General features: G+C 42.7%; 1 pseudogene; it reads left to right on the forward strand.

The window, feature by feature from the left end:
• Positions 1 to 4,143: 4,143 nt before the first annotated feature.
• The window catches only part of LOC112076674 (ras-related protein Rab-40C-like), a 20,289-nt pseudogene continuing 12,015 nt past the window's right edge, over positions 4,144 to 12,417 (forward strand).

The raw sequence follows: 12,417 nt of genomic DNA on the forward strand, positions 1-12,417 counted from the left end.
ATTGCACTTGATTGTGTTGACTACTAATCAAGTCGTTGAATGTACAACGTACCTAAATGTCCGGGGATGCGTCTCAAATGGCATGCTATAGACTAAATAGTGCACTACTTTTTGACTAGGGCTATATGGGACGTATCCCCAATGTCCCTTTCATAATAATAAAGTCCCAGTTGATTTGAATGTGGTTTGAAAAGGAGTAGCCTCATTGTTTTTCCAGTTTATAGAGAGAGAGAGAGAAGGGCGTGGGATGAATTATATCCTCCACCAGTACTGCTACAGCGTTGGTATAACTGTCTGCTCTGAAGGCAGCAGCAGGAACCGCTGTGGATTGGACACAAACACGCACACAACACTACAACCACACCACACACCACCTTCTATTCCTTTGGGATCCCTCATAGTCAAGTATAATTTCCCTCCACAGTTCCTGGAGGGTTCCAGTCAGTGTGTGAGGATATTTATGTGGAGTGTCTGTTACACACCAGCTTCTGCACAGGGGCTAGTCAGGGACAGAACCTGGCTCCAATGGCAAGGCAGGAACCTAGAGGATTGGGAGGCCTGTCCCAAAGCATCATACCAGAGCCCTGTTGGCCACACAAACACAACAGACACAGATTCAGATTGATGGATAATCCAGAGTTTACATATATTATCTGAGATTCAGATTGATGATGGATAATCCAGGGTTTACATATATTATCTGCATCATTGTGATGATGACTGGTATAATCCATTAGTAAAGTATCTTGAGTTTTTATCAGGCTAAAGCAGATTATTCCAATGGGAGTTATCGACCAAGTGCTTGGTTCATACAATATTGTTCCCATAGATTATGTATCTGTCAGTAGTGTTTGTGTTAAATAGCTGTGTGTGCGTTTGCCTCATGGTTGTGTGAGTACATGCACATCATGGTGTCATAGTGTGTGTTTTATAGGTGTGTGTCTGGAGTCCTGTCATGGTGTGTGTTTTATAGGTGTGTGTGTGTCTGGAGTCCTGTCATGTGAAGTGTCGTATTCTATAGTGTGTGTAACTCCAATGAATGTAACCTCTGCAGCAGAGGTAACCTGGTCTTCCTTTCCTGTGGCGGTCCTCATGAGAGCCAGTTTCATCAGCAGAGGTCTGGGTCTTCCTTTCCTGTGGCGTCCTCATGAGAGCCAGTTTCATCAGCAGAGGTCTGGGTCTTCCTTTCCTGTGGCGTCTCCATCGATGAGAGCCAGTTTCATCATAGCGCTTGAAGGTTTTTACGATGCACTTTTTTCCACATTGACTGACCTCATGTCTTAATGAAATGATGACTGTCATTTCTCTTTGCTTGTTTGAGCTGTCTCTGCCATTAATATGGACTTGGTCTTTCACTAAATAGGGCTATCTTCTGTATTCCAACCCCTACCTTGTCACAACACAACTGATTGGCTCAAACGCATTAAGAAGGAAAGAAATTCCACAAATGAACTTTTAAGAAGGATTTATTTACACTTTGTTGGTTACTACATGATTCTGTGTGTTTATTCATAGTTTTGTCTTCACTATTATTCTACAATGTAAAAAATAGTAAAATAAAGAAAAACCCTTCAATGAGTAGGTGTCTAAAACTTTTGACTGGTAGTGTATATATATTTGTGTTTTTATATAAAATATGATTACAAACAAATCTACACAATATAAAAACATATCTTATAAAACAGTATAACAAATCATTTTGGTGCGGCAGAGCGTGGTTAGAGCGTTGGGCCAGTAACCGAAAGATTGCTGGATCGAATCCCGAGCTGACAAGGTAAAATCTGTCGTTCTGCCCTTGAACAAGGCAGTTAACCCACTGTTCCCCAGTAGTCGTCATTGAAATAAGAATTTGTTCTTAACTGACTTGCCTAGTTAAATAAATGTTTAATGTTAAATATATATTTAAAAACACAAACAACTTTATACACATGAGTACTCACCATTTAAACAGAGATAGATACAGTAATGCTCACAGGCCTCTAGGGTTCGCTTTGCTATACCGGTTTTTCAGAAATGCAGCATTTTTCCAATTAAAAACAATTTAAAGAATTAAGAATCTTGGCTTTTCTTTTACCCACTTGCATTTCTGTATATAATATTTACATAATGAAGAGATAATTCTATATACTTTGTTCTGATCTAAATCTTTATCAAATCTTGTTGATCTAAAAGTACCATGTTTTAGTTCCATTCAAAAGATCTTCGTGGCAAATACATTCAAATAATAAATAACTTCTGGTTTAATTTTCTATTTGACAAAAAACACACTTCATTGATATCAATTTATAATCTTGACAGTAGGGGAGAGTGGGTAAGTTGAGCCAACGGGGTTAATGTGCCAGCCTTGTTCTAGGAAACCATAAACTAAATTAATAATTTGACCAAATATTAGTAAGAGGTCATCATTTCATGGTGTCTGTGAAGGAAGAAACTATATGAAAAAAATGGTGAGAAAGTTAGGTCCAAAAAAATGATTTTCACAAATTCAAACAAATTTGTGTTAGAGGTTTCAAGATGCTTGTATCTAAACCAAAGTAGATAATTTAAAGACTGCTCTATTCATCAGTTGGGGGTCTCTATGGCTGCATTTACACAGGCAGCACAATTCAGATATTTTTTTCTCTAATTGGTATTTTGACCAATCAGATCAGCTCTGAAAAAGATCTGATGTGAAAAGATCTGATGTGATAGGTCAAAAGACTAACTAGTGGAGGGGAAATCAGAATTCAGCTGCCTGTGTAAACGCAGCCTACAAGCTTCAATATGAGGTCCTAAACCTAGCATGAAAGTGCATCCTTGTAGATATGTGAGTCTACATAGTCAAAATGTAGCCATGGGTTGGCTAACATTTTGTAGTCAAAATGTTAGCCATGGGGTTGAGCCAATGGCAAGTTGAGCAAAATGAAATGTTTTCTTCCCAGTAAGACACTTATCGCTGGGATATGAAGTAACAACAGGGCCTGGCCTGTTTAAGCAAAATTAAATATATACAAATAATAATAATGATTGTTGGGGTAATAAATATATACATGCTTTAAAAAGGTAGTGGTAATATTGAATTCAGTACAGAACTTGTAGGCAGGTTAATTTACCCTGTCAAGAGACTACTTTTCTTTGGACAAGCTATGTTTTTAAAATTGTAATGTTTACATGAATTCTGTTTGTTTCCAAGGTACACAATATCCTGAAATATATATCTAAAACATATTTGCCGGCGATAGGGAAGCCTATATCGGTCCGCTAATACATGACCAGTGATATATATATATATTATTTTCCATTTTTCAGGGGTGCTGCAGCACTACTTACCTCGGCTATGTGTCTGTGTGATTAATTCTTCAGTCATTCATCATTAATTCGAGTATTATCCGTGGGAGAGGTAATGAGTCATGATTTTCAAACAGGTTTGACACACATTCACACCCTCTGTCAACTGACAAGTATCCCACAAACGTGTTAAGTTATCCGTGTCATTTGTTTCAACATTTATGACGTTACTACTATTACACAATTTCCCATTGTTTTTTATTCATTTTTTTTTGTTTGAGCCAGTGCTTTAATCCATTCTATTATCTGATTATCATTGAAGGCATCGATTAATCTGGCTGTGGGCGCCGATAAGGCGTGTTTTGCACCGGGTGAATGTTGATTGCATTCGTTTTAGAACCGGGCTGCCTCCCAGGCGTGAGTCAGGTACCCCATCAGAGCCATGGCGAAATTGGTTCAAAACAAAAGTGACATAATTAAACTCGTGGAGTAATGTGTAGGATTCTGTGTTATGACAGAGAAAGAGGTGATTGCTTTTGATATAAACGCTGTATCTGCCTTCCCAATGAAAACTAATTGAAAATTCAAACATATATATTTTTATTGGAAAGAGATGTATGTTTCCCGGACGATGCACCATGCTGCCTTGTTGACAACACGACCGAGCAGCGCAGATTACCGTTCCATTTGAGAACGACGCTCCTCCTCACCGCTTTTGCCCGTTTACGTCACCGGTCATAGACCAGTGGCCAGTAGACCAGTACGATCAGCATAGTCGAATCTGTCCCTTATCTCAGTCACTTCCACACTCTCTGGATGTGTTGTTGACAGATTTTATGATTGATTTTCTGGAGCCAATCGCATCATTCTGTACGTATGTGTATCCAATCAGAGGCTGGCAAGGGCGGAGCGGGAACCTCGAGCGCCAGACGGTGCAGTGCCTATCTGTCAGCTACAGTGTGTTATCGCGAATATGATGAGCGTGGAGGAAAAATGTATGATTTTACAAACTGAGATTTTCAAATGATTTACCGCGGACTTGGACTAAAACCTTACATCTCAAATTGGGCTTTGGACCCACGAGAGAATACGGCAAGTTCTGGATAGAACCAAGGCAAGGAAAAGGTCGGGAAGTTACGAATCTTTTGTCCGGACAAGAGAGAGGGGCCCGATTACAGAGCAGCCAGTCTCGGGTGAAGTTAGCTAGCAATCGCTACCAAGGAAGCCAGCTTCGTAAACCAGTTAGGTAGAGGATAGTCCAGTTCTCACAAGTTACGAGATTACTCGTACAATTATTACCTTATGAATGAGATTCTGGGAACTGATACATATATGGTATGTTATTTAATTCGGATGTTGACCTCTGTCGTTGATTTGACTTGACACTTGTCAACTAACCACGATATCTAGCTAACTAGCATTACCAGCTAGGTACTCCTGTCTTGCCAACTAGCTAGCTCCTCCTGTCTTGCCAAGGCCACGCAAGCTGTTGTTCACGAGCTAGCAGTAGTTAGCTTGCTAGCTACCCATTCTGGCTAGCTGCCTATTTACCCTTTAATTACTATAACAGGATTGCTAACGATCTAGTTTTAAAAAACAGGTCATACATTTTTTTTTTTTTGTGGGCTCAACATAGGCTGTAACGTTATAACGTTGATGTTCTGATAACACTCACTTTCTTGTTGCGATAGCTAGCCCCTAATGGCATTAGTCGCTAGCTAGCTAGCGTTATGCTAACAATAAGGACCCGGGCACAGATAGCCTGTTAGCTAGCTAGGAAACTAACTACATCCTTAAATATACATTTAGCTAACGTTACGTCCACAAAACAAATATGTTGTTTCATCTAAGAGAGGTTATTGCCAGATAGCTCACAACAAGGTTCGTTTACTAACCGTCTGTTGATGAAGCACAGCGTTGTATTGTTAAATGTAACTGATGTTTTAAAACTGTGACAGGTGTTCTGATTGAAGCGCTAGCACGCCAGAAGAGGCGGTGGTTTTACCAATTCTAAACGGTGTTGAGGTTGGAAGATCAGATTTCTGCTCGCAGCTTGCTTTCAGCCAGTGGACGTTTTTGGACCACCACTTGTACCCTGCCTAATTCCTGTCCAAGGGATGTTTTGGTTTTGAGCAGCACAATTGTACTTCAACTCCTGCAAGCTGTTTACCCTGGAGGGACTTTTTTTTATTCATGGTGTCCACTATTGCTACATCATTCAGACTTGCCAAGCTACAATGTGGTCAGGTGTTTTAACCAGTAGCAGCGCCTCAACCCACCTCGACACACAACAGTTGGGCTGGCCTTAGGGCTAATCAAGGATCTGAACTGGAGGACCACACAGACTCTTACTCCTCAACTTCTCTGCTGGAGAGCTATACTGTTTCCCCCCTTACCTGCCTCCCCCCTTAGTCCCCCTCTGCCTCCATCCTCTCCCCCTCCCCCCAGTGTGTGAGGGTACAGATGTGAGGAAGCAGGGATGGGTACCCAGGGGCACCGGTGAAGAGTTATGACTACCTGTTGAAGGTTTCTCCTGGTCGGGGACAGTGATGTGGGAAGGGGAGATACTAGACAGCCTACAGGATGATCTGCAGAGTCCCCATACGCTTACAGCAGCGGTGAGATCACCAGCTCTGACTTCTCTGATAGCTACTTTATTGAGGGATCAATGTACTTATTTGTGATGTGTGGTTGTCCAACCTAGCTATCTTACAGATGAGGGCACTAACGGAAGTCGCTCTGGATAAGAGCATCTGCTAAATGACTAACTTGAAAATGTACTGCCACACATACACAGATACATATACATATATACACACACACACACACACACACACACACACACACACACAGATACATACACATATACACACACACACACACACTAATTCTTGCAGCAGCTAAGGGGGATCCCTAATACATACACAGCACGAACACGTATAGACATGGACACACATAGATGCACGGACACATAACACAAGGATACACCATACTACACACACAACAGACTACACACACCCACACATCTACACACACACACACACACACCATCTACAACACACACCCACACCATTCTACACACACACCACCTAAAACAGACACCGTTACAAGTCCGCTGTGTGTGCGTAAGTGAATAACTTTACGTTTTACTGTAAAAACATCTGAACAATGCCAGCCATTCATATTGTCTCACTCATTTCTCCGCTACACTCCTGTTTTTATAAATTAGCTCGACTTTTACTCTCAAACCAAGAGGTCCAAGTCCTGTCTCACAACCTAATCATGCATTGAGCTACAGCAGAGGGTCAGTAACTGAAGGTCGCTGGTACCAATACCCGAGCCGACAAGGTGAAACTCTGTGGCACTTAACCTTAATTTCTCCAGGGCGCCGTCCTACTACTGTCTGACCCTGTACAACAACATCATACACATTGCACCTATCCGGTGTATTTTTTAATATATTTTTTTTAATAATAAAGTTTTAACATAAGAGAAGCTTTTCAAACCAGACCTTTACTCCCACCCTGTTTGAATGACTTCACATCCTACAACAAGCCCTTGTATTATAGAGTACACACACCCACACACACACACACCCAGCAGGTCCCTGAAGAGTGAGCTACACCAGTCACATGACTTAGCCCGAGAACACCAGATGCCTTCTTTCTGGTTTGTCAGGGTGTGTGTTGAGTCGGAGACGCCCATTGCTGCCATCACGCTTGGAATCATAGCTTCCACACCAGTTCATCAGGGTGTTTTTTGAACTGCGTACCTTTCCTTTTAAGTCAATTGAAGGCTGTTGGTTTCTTTGTTTCTTTTTCTTTCAAAACAATAACATTGTGGCCGGATCCCCAGTCATTATCGTTCAGAGCTAGAGGTGTCTACAGCTAGCTGTCGTGTGCCTGGTCGGGTCCCGATGGGTGAGCTCTCCTTGGGCATGAGGAGATGGGGACGGCTGCCTGTCTGGGTGTTATGGTGCTCTGGATGTGACAGCTACTGCTGCTGATAGTTGGGGGCGATGGAGGGAGAGAGAAGGGAGGTGGAGAAGGGGGGGAGCAGGGCTGCTGGTCTTTGGCTTCAAAGAGCTGCTTCACACACTCCCAGTCCATCAGAGAAATCCCCAGAGTATGGAGGGAAATGTGAGAGATGAGCGGAAATACTAATGTTATGGAAGAAGAAGGTGAGAATACTCTGTCGTCATGAACTATCTATGGGGTTCACACCTCTATGGGGACAAGCACTATTCATGATACAGACTGTTCACACCTCTATGGGGTTCACACCTCTATGGGAACAAGCACTATTCATGATACAGACTGTTCACACCTCTATGGGGTTCACACCTCTATGGGGACAAGCACTACTCATGATACAGACTGTGCACACCCCTCCTTGTTGGTGGAGAAAATTTAACCGTTTTAAAGGTGATTTCCTTGCGATTCTATACATTTTGCCATGTCTAATGTGTATTTATGTGATATTTGAGTGACAAAAAAATGACAACAGTATCTATGGGGTAAAAAAACTAAATTAAAAATCGTTAGCTGACGTGGGCTAGTTGATCAGGACATTTCTGACAGGTTATAAATATCTCTCTAAGGTATGTAATGACTGACATGACAAGAGGAACTGATATAATACCCATCTACTATTATACCTTTCAAGAGTAAGTTTAAAGCTGGACTGAGTTCCTTTAAAATTAAAGAATGCCAGTTCGTGATTTTTTTTTTTTAATTTAACCTTTTTTTTTTACTTGGAATGTCAGCTAAGAACAAATTCTTATTTACAATGACGGCCTACCCCGGCCAAACAATAAACACAGACGACGCTGGGCCAATTGTGAATGAGCCTGGAATCGAACCAGGGTCTGTAGTGACGCCTCTAGCACTGAGATGCAGTGCCTTAGACCGCCGTGAAAGCAGTCATTTGATTGGTCAAGACGAGAGCAAAGATTTCTCACCCAAGTGGAGAACTGCAACTGAAGCACAACATGTGTCCTTTTACATTCTGAAGCCGAACACACACACACACACACTGCTATAAGGACAGGTGAACTGATAATGCTTTTTAATGTCTAATACCTCTCCCTTCTTTCTCTCACCCTCCTCCCTACCACTTTCTCTTCTGTATTTCAACCTTCCCCCTCTCTCTCTCTCCTCCCCCTCTCTCTCTCTCTCCCTCCTCCCCCTCTCCTCCATCCAGGCATCGACTACAAGACCACCACTATTCTGCTGGATGGGAGGAGAGTGAAACTGGAGCTGTGGTTAGTACATCCTACATGTTGAATCAACACGTGGTGGTTAGTACGTGTTGAATCAACACGTGGTGGTTAGTACGTGTTGAATCAACACGTGGTGGTTAGTACGTGTTGAATGCATTTAGTATGCATTCACTGGTTGTCTCAGCGTTCAGGTTAGTTGTATAAGGATAATGCCATGCTTATTGGAACATATAAGTAGTTATTGCTGTAGTGAGGAGCAGTTATTGTGCAAATTAGAGAATCTAGCACATGCGAGAGCATCTTCAGCATGTAGTAAATGTTACCATAACGCGACGACTACATTCATCTGTACAGCTACAGCACACTATGTCGAGCACACAGTTATGTTAGTATGGGTACTCGCGGTAAGTATCTTATGTTAATTAGTATAGCAAGTATGACCAAGTTAGGTTAGTAAATTGGTGAGTAGGACGAATACAACAGCCTAAGTACATATCATTCCATCGCATGCTAGCTTTATAACACAGGCACTCCTCTCATATGCTTTGTCATTGGCTCGGGTATTGACACAATCTGGATCACAGTAACGTTTATAACTCTCCATCAATAGACTACAATGACTTTCTCATCAGACAGTGTGATCCAGATACCTTCTAGCAGAAGCGTATATTACAATGGATGTTTCGGAGTAAGAGAGCGACCTGGTTTCCGAATAGAGAAAGAATGTTCAGTGGCATATTCACCACCACTAAACATCCTCTCTCAATCTACTAGTATAATTACGATCTCATCTTTTTCTGTCAAGTTCGTCATATCTGGGTATTCATTGCTGTTGTGTTGAGTACTTTGCTTTTGCCTTATCACCGACAATAGACAGGCGCATTTAAGGAATGGTGATATTAACCGCCTTCACTTCTAAGCCGAGTTTCTTTAAAGTATATTATCGCTACGATAAAGAACGTAACAGTGTTAATGTTGCTTATAGTACAAAGTGTTTACCTCGGCAAATCGATGGATGATATTCATGGACTTAGGGAAGCATAATATAAAGACACGACTGTAAAAACATGGGATGTATTATTTCTACGATAGGCCAGCACACTGCATACGGAGACTTTACACTACGTGACGTGAGCAGACAGCAAGAGAGATATTGTTCATCAACAGAGAATCAGGTCTGGGCCAATACGAACTAGACATGATCTACTTCATACCTCATATGGTGATATATTGTAGTCTCGAACGAGAGAGAATAGGATACTGAATAAACTCTAAACAGAGAACAAGCTATGAGATTTAGGTTCATTACGAGGGGGAGTGTTTGAATATGGGCCTGAGCTACTAAGAATTAATAACCCTCATCTGGCACCGAAAACTCACACATTACTAAAGGTGATCTGAGCTAGTGAGACATTGATCAGTGGTCTTAGTTCAGATAGCGGGGAAAGGCATACATATCGCATCTCTCTCCGGTTCATGAAACGCTACCTAGCGTCGAATGGCGCGAATGTGCGTAGTGGATGTGGGGAGTGAACGAAAGGAATAAAATGGACTACCCTGCCACTCCGTGTTGATAGGATAGACTCACCAATACTTATGAGGTATATAGCGGAGTAGTCCGACAGATGTCAGACTGGTCGTGGACCCAAAATGAGGAGTGAGTGGCAAGATGAGATAATTAACCCTCCCTATGTCCGACTGGATACGTCAATACTCCACCTCAACTCCAATGGGTTTCTATGATGAGACTGATGGTCACGCAAGAATAACTCCTTATTACCCATACTTGGGATAGACATGTCCAATCTCTAACCGCTATTTGCTAGTGACAGCTGGCGAGAAAAAGATAAAGTATCTGACTCACTACTCCTGTCATCTGTCTTAGAAATACTACCCGCTTCAATAGGCTTATACGTAGTGACGTGGAGCGAGCAAAGCATAATTACCTCTGCTAGAAAAGCCCACATGGGATTTGTCAGTTGACGTGGGGAGAAGATCCAATACCCCCCAAAGGACTACGACCTTGGGCAAAACTTCGGCTAACTGTAAACAAACAAGACTCACTTAGCGGTATTCTGTTAGTAGACGTGGGGAAGACAACGTTCTGACTAAGCCACAATTTGGCCTCCAACCACTGTCTACTGAAACAGGCCATCACAACACCGCGGTGAGATATTTGTAGTGATCGATGGTTGGCAGGCAGAGAGGATAAATCGACGGAGAATCCGGGATTCTGAGGTTAGATACACATGTCCTACATGATGAGGTACAGAAAGATTTTGTAGTGACGGATAGGGAAACAGAGATTTAGAGAACTACTGGCTCATCTCTCCCTTGCGGCTAAGACACAACTCACACTAAGATAGAGGGTTTGTAAGGTCCGGACGGTCGCGTAGAGACAACGCATTGTTACTTCTCTGCATCCGTGGTTAGAGAGAGCGGCCACAGGCAACTTCTCAACTGGGAGCTACTCACTAGTGAGTATAGCACACAGCTGCTAGAGAGAATCCGAACAGAGTATCACCCATCTCCTGCGTCTTTACTGGAACACTTCCATCTATGGGATTTGTCAGTGAGTGGGGACGCAACGCTAATACCCTCCTGGTAGAAACTCCATATGGGGGTTTGTAGTGATCTCGCTCGTGGATGAGAAAGATATATCACCCACTCTCTCAGCACAAGCCTGCCTAGAGAACTCGCGGACGACCTCATAGGTGTTTGTAGCTCAGACATGGGGAGGCTCGAGAGAGATGATAATAAAGCTCCTGTCACTAGAGCATACTTCACTATGGGGAGTCCTTTTGATAGTTAGTTATTCGTAAGAGAGGGGAGGATAGAGTATAGGAGCTTCCGACTCTTCCCCATGCACCATAAGGAAGCTGGCACCACTATGGGGTCCATTTTGCTAGTTGATCCGTGGGAGAGCACAACGAGGACTTACATTACTTGAGTCCGGTCATAAGCTAGGTTAGAAACTCCCACTATGGGGTTTGTTAGTGACGCGTCGCGGGACGAAACGATACATAGACCCACCTTTAAACCTGTTGCAGAAACTCCACATCACATTATTAATGAGATTTTGTAGTAGTATTGTGTGGCGTATGGTCTTAGGAGCAGTCAACTCGCGTGGCTAGAAGCTCACCAGTGTATCGCGATATTTTTGGTGTGGAGTGAGTGTAGGTGCGCGAGACAGGGCATGAATAATGAGAGTCCGCTCTCGCAGTAACGATAAATATCTCACTATGGGATTTTGTAGTGACGGGAGCAAGATAATACCTCCTGGCTAGAAACTCCCACTATGGGATTGTAGTGACTGGGAGCAAAGATAATACCCCTCCGGCTAGAAACTCCCACTATGGGTTGTAGTGACGTGGGGAGCAAGATAATACCCTCCTGGTAGAAAATCCACTATGGGATTTGTAGTGAGTGGGGAGCAAGATAATACCCTCCTGGCTAGAAACCTCCACTATGGGTTTGTAGTGAGTGGGGAGCAAGATAATACCTCCTGGCTAGAAACTCCCACTATGGGATTGTAGTGAGTGGGGAGCAGATAATACCCTCCTGGCTAGAAACTCCCACTAGGGATTTGTAGTGAGAGTCGTCGGATGACACGATAAAAATCCGTTCAGTAAAACTCAATATCGTGGGAGGGAGCAGATAAATACCCTCCTGGCTAGAACTCCCACTATGGGGTTTGTAGTGACGTGGGAGAAAGATAATACCCTCCTGGCTAGAAGTCCCACTATGGGATTTGTAGTGACGTGGGAGCAAGATAATACCCTCCCTGGCTAGAAACTCCCACTATGTGATTTGTAGTGACGTGGGGAGCAAGATAATACCCTCCTGGCTAGAAAGTCCTTGCCGGTTTTGAAAATCACTGTTTTTCTTACTTTGAATCCTATCCTGTGATGTCACAGATCAAACATTTG

This window comes from Salvelinus sp. IW2-2015, unplaced genomic scaffold (assembly GCF_002910315.2).
Source record: "Salvelinus sp. IW2-2015 unplaced genomic scaffold, ASM291031v2 Un_scaffold3918, whole genome shotgun sequence".
In the NCBI taxonomy this organism is placed as follows: Eukaryota; Metazoa; Chordata; class Actinopteri; order Salmoniformes; family Salmonidae; genus Salvelinus; species Salvelinus sp. IW2-2015.